Source organism: Protopterus annectens, chromosome 3.part0 (genome assembly GCF_019279795.1).
Source record: "Protopterus annectens isolate FY-2018-M chromosome 3.part0, PAN1.0, whole genome shotgun sequence".
NCBI classification, from domain to species: Eukaryota; Metazoa; Chordata; order Ceratodontiformes; family Protopteridae; genus Protopterus; species Protopterus annectens.
The window spans coordinates 311,527,499-311,544,076 of record NC_056731.1 but is presented as its reverse complement, the minus strand read 5'-3'; positions in this window follow the sequence as shown (position 1 = coordinate 311,544,076).

Here is a 16,578-nt window from a genome sequence, read left to right as displayed (position 1 = left end):
TCAACAAGCTTCAGTTTGCAATTGTCTTTGCTTTGCTTGCTGACAAATGTCATACTGCTTAGAAATGTCTGTAAACAAGTCTCTGTTTAACATAATTCTGTGTTGTTGTGCTTACACAATCATTGCATTTCTTCCTAGTTGTCCTGTATATTCATGCACCCACTATGCAATCCCGACATCTTGAGGTGCTGTTCCAGCAGTTTGTACTGACACCATTTTGTCTAGTTGCTGATTCTGCTTTCTCTTGTTCACAGTAGTGGGTACTTGGGCATGTACATACCCAACAAAAATCTCACCCTGCTGAGTCTGGTAACAGATCTTTTACAAGTCATTGGTACACACCCATAAAAGTTTTCCATGATTTCCAGGAAGGTGGCCAAGTTGCCAGTCCTTTGTATACTGCCTAGCTATCTGTGTATATATATATATAAGCTCCATCACCTGAGGCTAAATTACTGATGACAAATATTACTGCTCATAGATAGTTCAGCTTGATTATTGGGTCCTGCATCATAAAGGGTGGTTTCTGTTTGTGGGTAATATGCCACCACATTCTAAATTCTGCCATTTGAGGAAATTTTGGCAGATCCATCAGTAAAACAGGCTTGTAGCTGATCTACATCTGCTAGTTGATCAAATGGTAGTGCTACAGAAATGGGCAATCCTGGCATATTTTTGTCATTTGCTCCTCAATATCAATATCTTCCAAAATAACCAGTCCAATTAATTTATGTTGCAGTTGTGACACTCCAGACACAATGTTAGCTCATTTCTGCATATAGCATCTTCATTTTTGCACAGTTGCTTTTGCTATCAGTGTCCTTGTTAAGGGGTTGTCGTGTAACTGTCCCTGGACTGGGTAGTCATCTTTCAGTTACTGTCTGCTGATTAGTAATATTTTCAACATGAAGCAATGCTGTGTACACAACTAATATACGCTGTCCCAAGGGTCTGTATCTTACTTGATTTCCAGTAAAACTTTTTGACCAAAATCCTAACAGCTGTTTAAAATTAGTATCACCCTTTTGCCACAGTCTCCCAGACATCACATTGTCCTGGACAGTCACTTCCAAAATAAAGGGCTGCTAAGGGTCAATTGGACCCGATTCCACACTTTGTTGCAGTGCTGTGTTTGCCTCTTCAAATACAGTTTTCTCTGGATTCCAGGTTAAAACAGCTTTATCCCGAGTCACATTGTAAATGGAGTGCAAAATTAGTCCCAGATGGGGTACAAAAGATCACCAAAATCCCATTACTCTTAGGAAGGCTTGCGCTTCCTGTTTCATCTTTGGCACAGCAAAGTTTTTTTTAACACTATCTATGAATAATGCTGCTACTTCTTGTTTCAATCCATTCCATATCAACCCAAGGAATTTTGCTGATGGTCCTCACAGTGTTTTGTTTTCATTCACAGCCCATCCCTGATTTTCCAAGTATTGTGATCATGATATCATCAATGTAATGAAACACAGTCACTTTGTCTAACTGCTGTTTTGGCAAGTCTCTTGCTACCAATATATGGCATAGGGTGGGACTGTGAAGATATCCTTATTTTAGCATTCAAAACGTGTACTGTCTACTATCCCAAGGGAATGCAAATTAAGGTGTACTCTCCTCAACTATTGGAATGGAGAAGAAGGCATTTGGCAAGTCCAAGACCACATGATACAGTCCAGCAACTAAAGACAATTTATGTACTATGGTGACAATAGCAGGAACAGCAGCTGCCTAAGGTGAGGAAACATTGTTCAGTCCACTCTAACCTATAGTCATTCACCAAGATCCATCTGACTTTTTCACTGGCCATACAAGGCTATTAAACAGGCTCACAGCTGGTCCAGGTATGACCACTCGCAACAGTTCTTGGACAGTATCTCATATTTCAGCATGTCTTCCAGAAATTTGATACTACTTAAGGTTCATGGTTGTTTTTGCTGGGGGGAATATAAATCAGTTGCCACTTAGCTTCACCACGAACTACAGCTTTAATTGCATTGAGAGAGCAGTGCCACACTTCAAATTTAAAGGGTACTACTGTGGTTTCTAAGGCTCTCCTTTTAAAATGTCACTGCCTAGAACTTGCTATGGTTGCCCCTTTATACCCATTAGTTTCTACAGATTGCCCTTGGAATTTCCTAGGGTTGCCCGCCAAAATAATTATTTTAGCTCCCATATCTACTAATGCCATTATATGCTGTTGTCCCTTATTCCAAAAAAAAAAAATTAGTAAGAGGTAAAAAGGGGTGTTGGTTTCCAAGTGTAATTGCTCTTACTGTATATCTAATTACTGGGGACCTGCCTTTGAGTCATAAATCCTTACCCTTTTCCTTTGGGGTCTTCCATTCCTGTTTCCCTCTTTTTCTCCCCATGGTCTAGAATTGTCAAAGTTCCCTAAATTCCATTGTTTCATCTCTTCTCCAGTGGGTAAGCCTGGATACAACTGATTCCACCCTACCCAGTCTATTTATTCGTTCCTTCCTCTTCCTTATGTCTCTTTTTCCACAAGTTGTACATTTCTTATATTGAAATTCTATTAATTTCTGATGGCACTACAATCCTTCTTAACAAGTCTATAAACATTTGCTTCCTATTTATATTTCCACCCTGTTTGTCTGATTCTGATTTTTGTGCTTTCCTGTGTTCCCTTTCTTCTACCAAGTCCCCTATTTGAGTGAAAGTCAGTACTACATTCCGTATCTGTTGCCCCTTACTGCTCCCTAGGGCAGACAACCGTTGGCCCTTCCATACTGAGGTATATTTCTAATAAGTCTCTTCCTCATGGTCCTTGTCATTTTCTGACAATCTGGGCTACTTGGAATTCTCAGGGCACCTTGTTCAGTGTCTAAGGAAAAAACAGCAGCTAGTACTGCCATTTCATGTAACTGATGTATGACTACATCTGTTGTTTTCCATGGTTTATATTCATCAGCAATAGTACTAGCATCTGGCCATGCTGTGTGAAAGGCAACTAAGCTTTGTACTTTAAAACATTCTGATCTACTTTGTTAATAATCTACTTTAAACATAGGTAAAATGCCAGGCAAGCACACCTGTGCATCTCCCTCCCCTATTGAGATGCTCTGCATTGCCTCCAGAGTCCCAAACTTGAAGAAACCACATTAAAAATGTTTCCCTGGCTTCTGCTTATAAGGCTGAATTATGTTCAAAGCTCTTTCTTATTATATGTCCTCATCTCTGTCCACCTTTGTCTCTAACCCCCATCATAAGCACTGTCGGGTACCCTTTCTGTCTCCTATAGGGTGTGCCTCTGCTAAAGGTAATAAATCTCCCCCTGTACTCTCATCATTGGATGGTGAAGAACATTTACTACCCTGTGTGGGTGGATCAAACCCTGGTTTGCACACGAATGCACCCATTTTAGCCTGAAAAGGAGGTTTACATTTCTTCCCTGTTTTACATTTCTTCCCTTTCCTTTGTCTACACAGCTGAATCACTCTGTTTGATGGAGACATTCATCTACTTTCTGCTTCCTGAGTCATTGGTTCTGATTTGTCTAAAGCACCTCTGTCTAGATGGTGTTGAAGCATATGCTCTTTACATTTTCTTGTCGTTCATTAACTTGCTGTGTGAGCTCATACTCTATAATCCAAACATCTTAATACTGTCAGAAACAACTGTCCAGTTGCTCCAACTCCATATTTTACTGTTTTCTAGGGTTGCCACCTTTTCAAATGCTCCAAGTGGAATACATCTTATGGAAATGCACAGTTTTGCAGGACAAACCATGCTCATCTCCAGAGCAAAGGACTGGACTGCACTTTATTAGCCAAAATAAAAGCTCAGTCTTGTAGAATGTGAACTGTTTTTGTTATTTCATATAATATTAAGGAATTTTGAATACAAAGTTCATTTTCTATGCAACTATTAATGGAAACTTGGAAAATATTTTTGCTTTAAAATCTTAGGACGTTTGCCATTTTTCATGTTTTTTAGCAGGACACAACTCCCCAAGTAGGGACTGTCTTGTGTAAAGAGGGGACAGGTGGCAACCCTACCTTTTCCACCTGTTCATCTAATTTTAAATCGGCTAGAACTTTTGCTGATTCACATGGATCTGCTTTTTCCTACAAATTCTGGATAATATAAAGGGGGTTGGGCTACTTAAATCAATACTTTTTTCTACAGAACTCCATAAACCAGCCATGGTTAATTCAGTAATTTTATAATTTGTATGCTTTTTGTCTTCCTCTGTCTTCCCCCAAATACAAACAATGGTGATCATAACATTCTTCCAGTATCCATCAATATCCCTGTATGGGCCCCCCCAGTGTTTTTGTTTCTTATCAGGATACCAGTGCTAGGTGGTAAATGGTGGCAGCTCCAGGCTCCTTTTCATGCTGGAGCACAATAAGGGCACAGCAGCTAGCTGGTGGGACACATAGGACATGTGAAAAAAAATGGCATACCAATCAGGTATACAATACATGATAGATGTTAACCCACGCATAATTCACTGTTAAAATGAAAGACAATTTAACTACAAAAAACTGTGAATGTCATAATCTTACAAATCCTGGCAATGTTCACATCTCAGAAAAACTACGGATTTGTCATGTTCAGTGACAGGAGGTTTGGATGATGTGCTGATATCTTACAGTGTAACAAGTCAAAGGTGTAGTTAACAGTATAGCAGAAGTAGGAAAATGTTATCCATGAGACATTTGTGCCTCAGCAGAAAGAGAAAAAATATCATTAACCCGAATTCAAGAACAAAAAGTCAGACTTATTTTATTATGTGCTGCATTGTAATGAAAATATTTTTAAACAGCCAGCACATTTTGCCAACTTTCAAGATAAAACACATCTTCCCACCACAGGTACTAGTGAAGAGCAAAGTAGGTTAAATATCTGTTAAAGGTTCTTTGAGTTAGAAGCAAGGATGGTCAGCTAACAGCTACTCAATTATAATGGCAGTTTTGACACCTCAGGAAGAATGTGGAACAGGGTCTGATCAGCACTTGAACCAAAAACTGGAAACCTGCATGCAGCTAAGCTAGTTTATTTTGTTTTTTTTTTATAGTTAAACAAGAAACATCTTTATTAAATTATTATGTATGACATAGGCAATCCTACACTTATAGAAATGAAAATAAACCATAGTAACACACTTTCAGTTGCAAACATTATACATTGCAAACAGTGCTGACACAACTGTAGCTGCAAACATTATACATCACTTTTAATATATCCAGTCATTGCCAGTCAGCCATTACATAACTCATTCAAATCCTGCCTTCCTTTAAACCTCGTTCCTCTTCTACATGTATTGATCCCACATTTCCCATTTTTTCCCTATGCAATTTACTCCTACCCTTTTCTAAAGATCCCAGTTATAGTTGTTTTATCTCTGTTACCATCTTTGCTTCTTCTACTAAAGTTGGTTTAGACTTTGATTTCCATTTTCTAGTGATTGCTTTTTTAGCAGCCATCATAATTAGACACAACAAGGCTTTACTATGTCTAGGCAAGTCCGATTCGGTATCATAGCTCAAAAAAATAATTTCCCTAGTTACTCCAATTTGCTCACCCAGCACCTCTGACAGAGCAGTCTGCAGGGAACCTTTAAGGTCTGCCAACTCATTACACTCCCAGAAAATATGTTCCCAGTTAACTCTTTCTTCCCCATCACACCTCCAACATTTGCTGTCTGCCTGCAGAAAACTTCTTTGGAGTCTGCTTAGGGTATAAAAATACCTACATAAAAACTTCTGGGCAAAGATCCTAAATCTTCTAGATTTTGTTGCATATTTGGGAGATATACATATATCCCCCATTGTTTCTGTGTGTGTTGCTTATCCAGTCTCTCTTCCCAATCCTTCCTACCTCTTCTGATTGATTCTTATAGTTATCATGCAATATTTTATATGCTCTACTAATTATTCCTTTCTTAATGGCAACTTCTGTTCTAAATTCTACTAAAAACACTACAAGTGCTGGTCTTTCATTTAGGACCCCCTATTTCTTTCTGTTTGCCCATACTCTAATATCAGTCCTTGATATGGAAGACAATCTCTAACCTGCAGTCCAAATAAGTTCTTGGTGTCTTCAAATTCTGTTACCTTTCCCTCTCTAGTTATTTGCTTTCAATACCTTGGTTCTTTTGCCATTTTTCTTCCAATATATTCCAGCCCTCTCCTGCCTATTGTCTGTATCCCTAATTGCGGTCATCCTTATTGGCAGAATCTCCCTTCTCCATTCCTTTGTCTTAGTTCTTAGACCTTCTGCTACTTTATGAATATAATATTCTGTATGATTATTGCTGTTCTCCTTAAAGGTCTGCATCCAAAATCCCAGTCTCTCCCTGTTACTTGAGTCCCCCTCCCCCATTTCATCATCATCTCTTTCCACTTTGAATTATAGTTTTCTGCTTGTGCTTTATATAGGATCCTTATCTGTGTTGTTGTTGTTAAATACCCCTTCAAATTGGGTAATCCCAATCTGCCCTGTTCTATTGGAAAGATATGCTTACCCCACTTGACTATTTCCATCTTTACTTCCCAGATAAAATCCTTCAGCTCTTTATTAATTGCTATCCACAGCTTCTCCTCTGGTTGGTAAAATATGCCTGACCTGTGTATGAGACGAAAGGGACTAAAAATATTTAAATGCTTGTATCTTATTATCAATATCCATATAACAAAGCTTCCATTTTCTCAGTTTATGTATTATCTTTTGTTTAGTTTCTTCCCACATATCCTTAGCTGCCACACCAGAATCATTTTAATCCATACTCCCAAATATTTCATTGTATCATGTCTCCAAAAGTATGGCTATTGCTGAATTAACTTGCATGTGGGTATATCATTTACCGCTATTTCTTTTGTTTTAGCTTCATTCATTTTGTATCCCAAAAAGGTTTGAAAGTGTCTTAATATGTTCCACAGCACTATAATGTCCTGTTCTGGTTTTGTCAGGTATAAAATAATGTCATCTGCAAATACAGCCAGCTTTTCTTGACTACCATACCAATTATATCCTAGAATTTTTGGGTCCCTTATTTTCTTTCCCAGTGGTTCTAAACATAATGGAAATAACAAAGGGGAGAGAAGACACATCTACCTGGTTCCTCTGCTCAAGCAGAGATTATCAGAGAGGACCCCACCCACTTTAATTTTTGCCTCCAATCCCTCATATATCCTGCTAATCAACCTTATAGTTGTATCAGGGAATGCAAATGTTTCCATTGCTCTGCTCATAAAATCCCAGCTTACACTGTCAAATGCTTTCTTTACATCAAGACCCACCAACAGCAGTGATATTTTCTTACATTCTGTTTCTCCCCAGATCATCACTGTTCTATTAATGTTGTCAAATGTCTGCCTTCCTTCCACAAAACCACATTGATTTATATCTATCAATTTTGGCAACACTTTTGCCATTCTTTTAGCCATTATAGACATAAACACTTTATAATTCTGGTGTAGCATTGAAGTGGGCCTATATGAAGCTAGATTTGATGGATCTTTACCCCCTTTAGGTATTACAGCCACCACTGCTTTCTTCCAGGATGTTGGTACTTCTCCTCCTCTTAAAATACTGTTAAACAAACCTTCCAGATCTTTATCAGTTTTTCCCTCCTAGCTTCCAAACTTCCACAGGAGTACCATCTATTCCTGGGACTTTCCTGTAGATTGGTTATACATCCCCTTTTTTAACTCATCTCCTCCTGTCCTAACTGTTAGTAATTGAGCCTCCTCTATCTCTAACCTTGGCATATTTAATTCTTCCAAAAACATTTCCATTTGTACCTTTTCTTTATTTCAGTATTTCTCTGCTTTATACAGACTTTCATAGATTTCCAAAATATTTCTAATACTTCTACAGGATCCTTTGTTATCTTCCTTGTTATAGGCTCCCTAAACTTGGTGACAGCCCCTTTACTTTCTGTTGCCTGAGTTGTGCTCTAGTTATTATAAAAAAAACAGTTGCTTAACAGCAATCTTTCTAAACTCATGGATGTTATCAAGGTAATCCCTTCTTTTCTGTTTAGCATTCTGCAGTTGCTCCTCTTCCTGTTCTGTGAGATTCCCCCTATTTTGCAATACTTTAATATTTGTCAGCTCTTCTAAATAATTCTGTTACTTCTTAACAAATCTCTCTTTCTTTTATTTCCACCCTATTTTTAAATTCCACTTAAATTTTATCTCAATCCTTAGTTATATCTTCAGAATAAGTTTTTATCTTCTCTAATAGCTCCTGAATAATTTCCAAAACCCATTCCTTAAATTCATCTCTTTTCATCAGATAGGTGGGAAAGCAGCAGTGTCTCATTTTTATTTCATTATCCTGTGTTTTTATTTTAGTTATTATAGGTGCATGATCTGAAATAGTTATTTTGTACATAACAAGACTTTGAATTAAATGCATATGTTCCTGTGAAATGTAAATTCTGTCTATCCTAGCCCGGTTTTTGTATCTTGGGGAATAATATATAAATTCACTCCAAACTCATAGTACTGAATTCACATCTTTCATGCCAAATATTTTCATAAATTTCTTTAAACATCTATCTTCTTTTGTTATATTTTCCATTCTTGGCCCACTAGATACATCTTCATGGTTGAAAATCAAATTCCAGTCCCCACCTATAAGTAATATTCCTTGCTGAAAGCTGATTATTTTTTCCCAGAATTTTCTTAAGCTCCATTATAGCAGTTTTCAGAGGAATATAAACACATTTCCGTGTAATTCTCCCCCCTTGCCACTGGCCCCTTAGGACTACATATCTGCCATTATTGTCTTTTTATCCTCTTCTATTACTATTGGAGTGCCTCTTGCAATTAATATAAGTACTCCTGTCTTCCTTCGCCCCAGGTATTCCACTGAATAACCATCCTGAAAACTTTTCTTTATCAAATTCACATATTCAGTTCTTTCCATGTGTGTCTCCTATAGCATAACTATTTGCACTCTACATTTTTTAGCATAGCTCACTATTCTTTCTTTTTTGTATTTATCTGTAAGACCATTAACCTTTAAAGACATAGAAAGAATCATATTCTTGAGGGATTATTATTCCTACCTTTTACGTATAACAGCTTTTTTGTTAAATGTCTAGTTCCAGCTTTTGTTACATAAATGCACTGTTTGGCAGGTTAATCTTTTATACAATTGTTTCTAGTCATCTCCATTTGAGCCTATGTCACATCTTGCAGAATTTTTTTGTTTGATTGAAAACCCTAAAATGAAAATACGCACACATCCCAATTATTAACTTAATTATAACACACAAAACTATGTACATCTTCAAATATTAAAGTTGTACCCTCCTAATAGGAACAAAAGTTCCAAACTGGCAGCCACACTCACAGACTCAAGCTAAACAGAATGATAGATTTTCCATGCTAAAACGCATGGCAGAGCCTGTGATTCTATTAAGTGGTGTCTGGTTTTGCCTTATCTTTATAGCTCTGTCATTTGGGAAAACACTTGAATGCATTCAGAAAACATTTTCTCCAAGCTATTTCTCTTTATCAGATTGTCTGCTAGTGACATGAAAACCAGATACAAAACTGTTTACTAGAAAAAAATCCTTATAATTATTCAATATTCTGTTTCATTTACTTGTTTTCTGTTAAAACTTGTTACTATACAAAGCTAATGGCCTTAACCCAGTAATTCCCCTATGCAAGAATGAGAAAAAACACACTAATTTTTCTTTTGTCATCCTTTCTTTAACCAGATCTTTTTTTTCACATTGCAGTGTTTGCATTTCTTAAAACTGAACAGGGAGAAAGAGAGAAGAAGGGAGAAAGAAACAAAAAGACAAACAGGGACACCCATTTCATTGGTATCCCAATTTCACTTAAAAATAACTGAAAAACTTTATAACATGCAATGAAAATCATGCACCACTTAAAAAATATTTAAAAAATTTTGTTTCACTTACAGTTAACTTTCTCCCTCCTCTTCCCCTCTCCTGGGTATTTTTCTGAACATTAATGACATGACGTAGGACATATGCTTTAGAGTCCCATACAAGTTTAACAGAGTCCAAGAAAGTCCAATATTTCCAGATTTTCTTGTTGTATTCCTGTTTACCTCCATCTCCCAAACCCGGTCTCTGATTCATCTCCAGTACATTTTTGGTTCTTTCACTCAACTCATGTGCCCCCCTCAAGCATTTTCTGTTGAAACACTAGGAAAGGTTTCACGTATACAGTCTCTCTGTGGTCTTTCTTACAGAAGAACAAGAAGCAGAATCTCCTGTTTCACAGCTCACTTTTGGTTGGACAAACTTTTGTATTTCTTCCTTAGCATGTACTTCATGCTGTTGTTTCTCCGGGGAAAAATATTTTGAAGATAGCTGGGTACAGCAGTTTGAATCTCATTCCTGCTTCTTGGCATTCCTTAAATAATGGAATAAATGTATTCCTCATCTGCCTGATGTACAATGAGTAGTTATTCCCCACAAACACTCTGCTGTCCTCCACTTTTAGTACTTTGCCCTTCTGCTACAGTTTTGTCAGAATCAAATCCTTCTGCTGGTAAGATTGCATTTTTACTATTAAAGGTCTAGGTTGTTTTCTCATAGCCAGATTTGGAGCATACACATGATGTGCCCTTTCAATTAACAATTCTTGTTGTGGAATACCAATCAAGTTGCTTATTTGTGCGTTCATGAAATTAATACAGTCTTTTCCTTCCAGCTTCTCAGGTGCAGCAGAAAATCTCAGGTTTTTCCTATGTGCTCTGTCCTCTAATTCTATTTTTTTTAAACATCTCTTCTTGTGCAGTCTCATATTCACTCAACCTTTTCTTCATTTCGACCTCTAAGTTTTGCAGTTTTATCACCTTATCTGAGTATCTGTTTAAAGCTTCTTCCATTTTTCCACCTTTTATTGTGTGAGTTAATATACTCCATCAGTGTTTCATTTATTTTAGTCAAGTCTGTGTGCAGTTGCCTTATACTTTTCTCTGGGTTACTGGAAGTCATATCTGGAGGTTGCACTTCTCTTTGCTCAACAGCTACAGTACTTTTCCCAGTCAGTGTTTTTTCATCACCTTTTTGTAGGTGATTTTCTTCAAGTCCTCTGTGTTTATTTATTTATTTATTTGATATTTGTTAACTGAGAATGTCCTACTGAGCAAGAGCCCATTTTCAACCAAGGCCTGGGGAAAAGCCCCATACAGAAAAATTACAAATAAAGTTTAAATAACTGTTGCAAACAAAGAGTAAGAGTGAATACAGAAGAATAATTAAATACATAATATACATCTTATAAATTAGATTATATACAAAATATGAGTCAGTAGAGATATGAGGTTTAATAAAAGGTGACTATAAGTAAGTATGGATGAAGACGTCCAAGATAGTAGAAGGGGTAACAAGATGGACATAGGAGGTAGAAAAACTAGGTATGGGGGAAGAGAGTATTTCTTTTTTCCTGGCATCCAGGCAGTGCACTTACTAGCCAGTTACTGAAATTTATTGAGAAATCCAGGTCCACTGGCTTTCCCCTGCTAAGTTTCTGTTTTTACAGAGAGAGCTAGAATTATGCTGTTACTTAATTTATAGCCATTTTAGAAGTTCATCAGCTAGTTTATTTTGTTGAGCGTTAACAACTACTGCTAAAGAAGTAAGAGCTGCTCTGTGAACACAAATCAGAGTAGTTTAAGAAAAGTAAAAATGAAAATAGGTTCCAGAAGCTGTGCAAGATGCCTGCCACTCACACTACTGCCATTCTATTTACATGGAATTAAAAACATATTTCCTTATGTCTACCATGACTCATATAACGGGGGCTTGAAGTGGATTCTGGGGAAAAATCTCCAAGATCACTTTACAGTGACAGATCCACTGAGATATAATAACCATAGCCACTTACAAATGCATTAAAATAGTCAGAGTACAACAATGATAATAAAATAACTGAGAAATAGTGTCAACTATAATTTATTTATTGATTTATTCATATATACATTTTTGACCAGATTAGTCCCACTAAGCAAATGGCCTCTTTTTAGGGGAGACCTGAGGTGATGGTCATACTAAGGAAAATTTGGCAAGGACACAATGAAACGTCTGCTCTTTTAAGTGCCAGAGGAATTTTTACAGCCAACTGAACTAACACCAAATCAGGCAGATGGGGGCACAGTTTAACATCTCATATGAAGGACAGCACACCCTGGAGAGCAGCACGACCTTATGCTGTACTGCAAAAATCAAGCCAAGTACCTGGTGTATGAACAGAACGCATAGCCTTCTGCACAAAAGTAGAGTGTGTTACTTGCTACGCTACTAAGACTGCAAATGAACAGGGTAGTGTTCCAGCCCCTCTAGGGAAAACAGCACTTAAAGGCAAAAACTATACCAAGCAAATGTAGCAACATGAACCACCTATTACTCTGTTTCTGGTGTGCATGAATAATACCAGTGGAAATCATTTAGATCTGAGTGTTTTGGTGTAGCACCATAGAACCATACTTCTCAACTTACTTGGTCAAGAATTCAGGCAAAGCCAAAAATAATTAGGGAGAGTAAAAACAGGAACAATTTTTTAACTATTAATCTAATTCACTTAAAAAGTTAATAAAATAACACATTTTGCTTCAATATGCATTTCTTGAACAGTAAGAAGTATAAAACTGTAATGACTGTCATTACTGATGGACTGTAATCATGAGTGATTTACCAGAAAAATCAAAAATGTTATGAGGGACAGGACGAGCATTTGAAGCAAAATCAGGGGCATTCTTCAAAATAGGGACAGTTGAGAGGTATGCATAGCACTCAACAGGAAATGTCTAGTCACAATAATGCATTCCAGGGTTTATTTTTCCGGGTGTATAGGATTTTAAATAATGCAATTATGATTTTCTGAATGTTATTATAACTGCATATGAACAAGTCACAACAGAATACTTTAAGAATTTGTAGTTTTAATGAATAAGATCATTAAAATTACATACACTTACATTCTTAAGATGAGGCTTTTTCATTTCCAGCTTAGTTTGTTTTGACATTACCTTATCATCCATAGAACCATTTCATGTCATACTGTTTATAACACAAAACGTTATAGGTTGTAATGTATTGGGGTTTTTTTGTTTTTTTTTACCACACACCCAGCTTTTCAAACACTAAGCTGAAAAAGTTCAGGGTCCCCCCCCCCTCACACACACACACACACACACACACACACACGCACAAAAGCAAATTATTCTGCTATTGTCTATTAGCATTTCTAATTACAAATTCTCAGCAACCAACAACTTTAGCCTTTCTCCCCATTTCAGTTATTATTACTTCATTCTAACCACTACATTGCTAATACTTTGACCTAAGTACACATATATAACCATCAATGAAAGCCACTTGTATGACTGTACACCTCAGATATTTCCTTGAGATCAAGTAAATGAATACATTTGTAAATAAAGGTCCAGAAATATATCACAGCTTGCTGATATCACAACTATACAGTGCAATACTCCTCTGTCCTCTCAATTTCTTAGCTCATGAGTCAGGAACAAGGAACAAAATCAGAACAGTTTTTATATATTTTTGTTATATATTTAGAAAGTTGATAGAATAATCATCTTTGCATTATCAAGCATTTTTTGAAGGTTGCAAAATCTGACACTCATACACCTTTCATTATTTGGTGACTGCAATCTACAACAATTTGCTAGAAAGCCACAAATTTTACAAGGAAAAGAACAATATCATTCACAACTTCCATGCTCAAGAATTCTGAACAAAGCCAAAAATAATTTGAGGAGACAAAGACCCCAAATAGGACAGATTTTAAATACTGTTTTTATCTGCTTGCTTCCCAGATAAACCCACTGAAGAAAGTCTTCTTTTTCATGGGTAAACCAGGAGTATTGTCTAAGTGAGCAAATAGTGGTGGGAGGATTCAAAACCTGCAATTGTATCTACAGGAAGCAGTCTAGTAACAGCTCAGAGCCTGAAGTGCCAGAGCCAGACAACACTAATTCACTTAAAAGGTTAACAAAATAACAGGTATTGTATGGACTTGCATTTTTATGTATAATGAAAGCTATGAAATTCTTCAATGATTTACAAAAAAATGTTAATGGACGTCTGGCAGGTGGTGTGGAGGATTAAGGCTCCCTGCTCATAATGAACATGGTACTTAGTTTGATTCCTTCTTCCTACTGTATGACTCTGAGCAAGTCTCTTAACTGGATAATGCTGACTGGGGCATTTTACACACACACACACACACACACACACACACACTCTCACTCTTTGTTTCTTCAGAAGTAAAGTATCTCTTCATATCATAGGTAGAACTTTTTCCTTAAGGAAATTTCTTTCTTTCATAATACCCATGCTTCAAACAGAAAGTAATGAAACAAGCACTCTGCGTGAGCATGCTCAGATGGAAAAAGAAAGCATGGTAATTTGCTTGTACACATATAGAGCGCTTTAAGGAACAGACTCCTTGACAGGAACAAAAAAATTCTTATCTAATAAAGCCAAACTTGCCCTATCTCATGCCTACCTTCTCCCCAGCCTACTCTGTGGCTCACAAATCCTCACCAATCTTCAAATCGCTCTCTTATCAAACTAGACTCCACCTGCAACAAAGCTGCTAAATTTGCTGCTGACCACTGTTAGGTTCATAGGTTCATAGATGTTTACTAGGCTAATGACCACAAGGGCCTTTTTAAGTCTAGCCATGCATCTCACTCCTACCACTTGCACCACTGTCTAGGTCTTAGAAAGTTAAACTGATTAGAATTTCCTCACAATTTACTTCTCTCTCAGCTTCAAATAATATATTCTGTTTTGTATCTGTCCTCCTTCTGTCCCAGCATTGCCCTTCTTGTCTCCCACCATTATCCAGCAAAGTCCCTTTGTAGCTCGGAACAAAACCTTCTTTCAATATACAAGCCTAAAACTAGAATAGGACAAAAATCTCTACAGCTACTCCCCAGCCCAGTCTTGGAATAAACTTCCACTGGATATTCAAAATATCAATCACCGACATCAATTCAAAACTGCTACTAAAAACTGTCTAAACAATACATGGGTGTGTCAGAACTACCCACCTTGATTGACCTCCCCCCTACTATACACCTCTCTCTCACCTAACCCTCTCTCCTTCTGCTTTTTACTTTTAAAATGTACATTAACTTAGACATAGCTAAGTCAAGATTAATACCCTACCAGTATGACTGATAATGACTCCTACAGAAGTATCCTTGTTACTGCCCTCTGAAGTGATTGTGCCAGCTGATGTTAATGAAGTTGAATGTAATTACTCGTAGATTTATTCGTGTACTCATTATTATCTTTAGTCATTTCTATTATTATTCTGTATCTGAGGTGTTGTTATTGTAGATGTCATACTTATTTGTAGAGCTTTTCTCCCCAGGCCTCCACTATAAAAGGGCTCCAGCTCAGTCGGACTCACCCAGTCAACAAATGTCAAATAAATAAAATAAATGTAACCAGCAGGTCAGAGGGACATACTAGAGTGCTTGGAAAACAGAAAGGGGTCCTGGAAACAGAAAACAATGTTGGGAATGATGATTCAAGCAATTGGGGCACTTAGGGGCCACACAGTTTCACATGGGGCATGTGCTCCTGTGTGCTCCCCCCTAGTAGCGCCACTGGTGGTAAGCCATGATACAGATGGGAGAATGAGATGAGACACCAGCTGGCAACCAAAGAGCAATTTTAATAAGAAACAACTTTAACAAAACATAAAATAGGTTACATACAAAAGTCATCAGCTTAATCGTCTTGCAAACTATACGAGGGTCCCTCATTCAATTATGTGCAGTTGCAGCCGCTCATTCAAGGCAGTCTCTGTATCAGTCAGTTATTTAACAAATTCAGGCACTGCTTACTGAAAACTCAAGTTCTGATAGCAAGTAGTTCAGAAGGTAAATCAGAAGGGTCTGTTAACTAAGCATGTGCCATGGCTTTTATAGGCAAGTCATATCTACTGACACAGAATGATATTTTGAGCCAGTACTTTCTAGAATCTTGTAACTATTGACTTGACATTAACTAAAATAGTATTTGATTTCCAGACTTGTCTGGAACATCAGAACAAAGCAACATATTTTGCTTTTCAGTGCCTCTTTAACTTCCATTATATTCTGTTTTAAACACAGTGCACAACACCAGTACTTTCTCTTTCATAACACAATAACTTGGTGCATATACTACAGCTGAAAAGGTCACATATCTGCAGCTGCTTTGTAAAATATACGTCTCCTAAAATTCTGATTATTAAATGCATGATTATTTAAAATACTCTCACTACTGTTTTCATTATGACAGGCTAATCAATAAGCTATTGGTTTAAATCATGTAGCTTTATGCTCTGATACTTGATTGATACAGCTCTGTGCATTTACACTTCACTATGCATCTTATTATGCTGTGTATTGTTTCATGCTCCATCGTCAGAGGACTGAACCAATAAAATGAGAGGAAATGTATGGATCCTTTACACAGAGCTACAGACTCTAAAAAAAAAACAGCTCACTGAAAACAAAATCTGCCAATTAATTTCCAACCCCGCCCCCCAGAACACCAGTGCACCAAACAAACCAAAGTCAGATGGCTGC